The sequence below is a fragment of the Theobroma cacao genome, chromosome 7, assembly GCF_000208745.1.
Source record: "Theobroma cacao cultivar B97-61/B2 chromosome 7, Criollo_cocoa_genome_V2, whole genome shotgun sequence".
NCBI classification, from domain to species: domain Eukaryota; kingdom Viridiplantae; phylum Streptophyta; class Magnoliopsida; order Malvales; family Malvaceae; genus Theobroma; species Theobroma cacao.
The window spans coordinates 21,304,745-21,308,763 of NC_030856.1; positions in this window are offsets into that span (position 1 = coordinate 21,304,745).

The window sequence follows — 4,019 nt, forward strand, 5'->3', positions numbered from 1 at the left end:
CTATCAAGTATTTGATTGCCAAGAAGAATGCTAAGCCAAGATTGATAAGGTGGATTCTCTTACTTCAAGAATTTGATCTTGAGATTCATGATAGAAAAGGAACAGAAAATCAAGTTGCAGACCACCTCTCAAGATTAGAGATTAAAGCTCAAGGTAAGGATTCAACCTTAATCAAAGACACTTTTCCTGATGAACAAATCCTTCAAGTTGGTAAGAAATCACTTCTTTGGTATGCTAATTTTGTAAACTATTTGGTAAGCAATACTATTCCCCCTGATTTAAATTTTCATCAGAAAAAGAAATTTTTGCATGATGTTAAATTTTATTTTTGGGATAAGCTTTACTTGTTCAAATAGTGTAAAGACCAGATGTTCAGAAAATGTGTCCATAAAGAAGAGATTCAAAGTGTGCTTCACCATTGCCATTCTTCAGATTATGGAGGGCACTTTGGAGGAACTAGGACTGCTGCTAAAGTTCTCCAATCAGGTTTGTATTGGCCTACATTATTTAAGAATGCTCACAATTTTGTTTTGCATTGTGATCGGTGCCAATGAGTGGGAAATATCTCAAGGAGACATGAGATGCCTCTCAACAACATAATGGAGATAGAAATTTTTGATGTATGGGGTATTGACTTCATAGGTCCATTTATATCTTCATATAACAACAAATACATTTTGCTTGCTGTGGATTATGTCTCCAAGTGGGTTGAAGCAGCAACCTTTCCTCATAATGATTCGAAGGTGGTAATGAATTTCATCAAGAATAATATTTTCACTCGATTCGGCACTCCAAGGGCAATCATTAGTGATGAGGGAAGTCACTTTTGTAACAAATATTTTGATGCATTTCTGGCAAAATATGAAGTTAAACACAATGTTGCCACTACGTACCATCCTCAGACTAGTGGCCAAACGGAAGTATTGAATCACGAAATCAAGAGGATTTTGGAGAAAACTATGTGTCCCACAAGAAAATATTGGTCAAAGAGAATGGATGATGCATTGTGGGCATATAAGACTGCTTACAAGACCCCGATTGGTATGTCTCCATATAAGTTCGTCTTTGGCAAAGCTTGTCACTTACCGGTGGAACTTGAACACAATGCTTATTGGGCTGTGAAGAAGTTAAATTTTGATCTACAAGTAGCAAGTGAGCAAAGGTTGTTGCAATTAAATGAACTTGATGAATTTCGCCTTCAAGCTTATGAGAATGCCAAACTCAACAAAGAGAAAACGAAGAATGGCATGATAAGAAGATATTGGCAAGAAGCTTTGAGCCAAGACAAGCAGTGTTGCTCTATAATTTTCGCTTAAAATTGTTTTCGGGAAAGCTCAAATCAAGGTGGTCTGGTCCTTTTATTGTCAATGAGGTATTCCCACATGGAGCGATCGAAGTTAGAGGGATAGATGGTCTAAAATTTAAAGTCAATGGACAAAGATTAAAGCATTATTGGGGAGGCGAAATTAATCATCAAAAGTCCTCAATTCACTTGCTTGATACGGCCTCAAGTCCAAGACAGTCTAGCTGAAGACTATAAATGAAGCGTTACTTAGTGTTTAGGGTGAATTTGAGCCTAAGTATATCCTTTATCATACCTTGACCCTAGCCTTACATTACAAGCTTGATAAAGACCTATTGATCCTTGAATAAGTGTTAATCTACATTAGTGGAGAGAGAAATGAAAAGCAAACTTATGGGATCATAGTACTAATCTATGCTTAAAATTGGTATAAACTAATCCAAATTGCATGATATTCTTTGTAAGAGAGCTTCACAAACACAGAAGTCCATTCGAAAAATAAGTTGTCACTTGAATTGATGCATGAATTTAAGGATTAGCTATATGTTACCTTAGGTTGGAATTGGAGTTAACTTTTGAGAAAAAAATTGAGAAATCATGATTTGGTATTTCTATCTCATGTTCTAGAATTTTTTATGTTTATTTTTTTTGTAATTTTCTTTTGCTTGAGAACTAGCAAAATCTTAAGATTAGGAGTGTGATAATTCTATTTATAGAATTATTTTATTTCAATTTTGTTATTAAATATTAGCTAAGTCCTCAATTTTCAATTATAATTTACTTATTTTTAGTTGTTTTTATAATTAGGTTACTTTTAAGTTAGTTATTTTAATTTTATGTTATTCCTTTTAATTTGGTTATTATTTATTAGTTTTTATATTTTTTTGTAGCATTAAAAGTGATTGGGCTTAATTTTGGAAAGTAAGGTGTAGACAGACCCAGAATCTGCTTCCATATGCTTCAGTATTTTGGCCATATCTCGAGCTACAGAACTCCAAATGATGATATTCTTGGACCAGTGGAAAGCTAAGAGAAAGAGCTACAATTTTCATAAGATCACTTCACCCAGTTCTGCCACGATGATAGAGAAAATCACATCGGAATATGACTAGATGTACTATGTTAGGAATGAAAATTTGTAAAGATGGATAATTGATTTTTGGGCCTCTCATTACACTTTTAAGCCCAATTAAACCCCAGTTGAAGGAATTTTAGGTTTAGTCTATTAGTATAAATAAGATATGGTTAACAACATTAGAGACAACCTTTGAGAGATTCAAGAAACTAGAAGTTGAGGTTGAAACTTGGAGATCAAGTCGGCAATAATTGTTTTGTGTTCTTCCTTAGCTTTTAATTTTCTTGTTACTTTCAATGGTTAAATTTATTATAATGTTATTTGTTTTTGCAACTATGAGTGGCTAAATTTTCTTTTTCTAAGATTGCAATTGAACTCACATGTTGTCTAAATTTTTAAATCTCTTTCTTACTTATTTTAATGGGATTTGAATTGTTTATTCCAATTTGTTCTTACTGCTTTTAATTGCCTGATCATCAATTAAATTGATCTAGGAACCTAAACAAACTTGGAAAGGGAGTTTAGAGTAAACTAAAATTGGGATAGTATATGATCAAATTAATTGATTTGCATATAGGATAGAGATATATCTATAGGCCATATGTAGCTAGATTAGAGCCTGCACTTAATGAGTCTGTTTTAATTTCAAATCACATAGGGATATAGTATTTTGGTTAAAATAGATATTTTTATAGGTTGAGTCGGGAGACCTTTATAAATAATTTAGGACTCTATGTTAGCAATTCAACCCATTGAAATAAGTTAAGTAAGAGAGGTAAGATTTAGATGAAGTGTGAGGGATATTATGATCCTAGGCTTGTTTGATTTGATAATTTCTCAAGTTATTATTACTCGATTTTTCTTGTTGGTTTTAATTTTGGTTAATTAATAAAATTTGATTGTTTGGATAAGATTGAATTGTTCTAATTTTAGTAATTAGTAAAGTTTTAGATCAATTCCCTGTGGGATCGATACCTTGTTTGCTAATATACTATCTATTCGATATGTATACTTGTGTAGTAGGATTTTAACTAACAAGTTTTTGGCGCCGTTGCCAGGGAATTATTTCTAGATTTACTACTAATACCAAACAATTTGGTCTTACTTCAAATTTTATTTTCCTTGTTTTAATTTTAGCTTTTGTTTTCTTGCAGATATCTTTGGTCATTGTATGCAAAGGAGAGACAACTTGAATCTTGTTCCTTTTGATCTTGAGATAGAAAGAACTTTCAAAAGACGTCGAAGGAAGAATTTACAAGTTGCAGCTTTAAATCAGACAATGGTCGAGGATAACATTAATAATGGTAATAATGCCATTAATGTGGTTCTCGAAACAAATAGAGCATTGCGAGATTATGTAGTTCCTCTGTTGCAGGGTTTGCACCAAAGCATCAGGAGACCTTCCATCAATGCGAATAATTTTTGAAATTAAACCAGCCTATATTCAGATGATTCAGTCTTCAGTCCAGTTTGGTGGGTTAACCAGTGATGATCCTAATGCTCATTTAGTAAATTTCCTGGAGATTTGAGATACTTTTAAATACAATGGAGTAACTGATGATGCTATTAGATTGAGACTATTTCCATTCTCTCTGAGGGATAATGTCACGACTCGGTACTCTCCTCGAGCCCGTGACAACC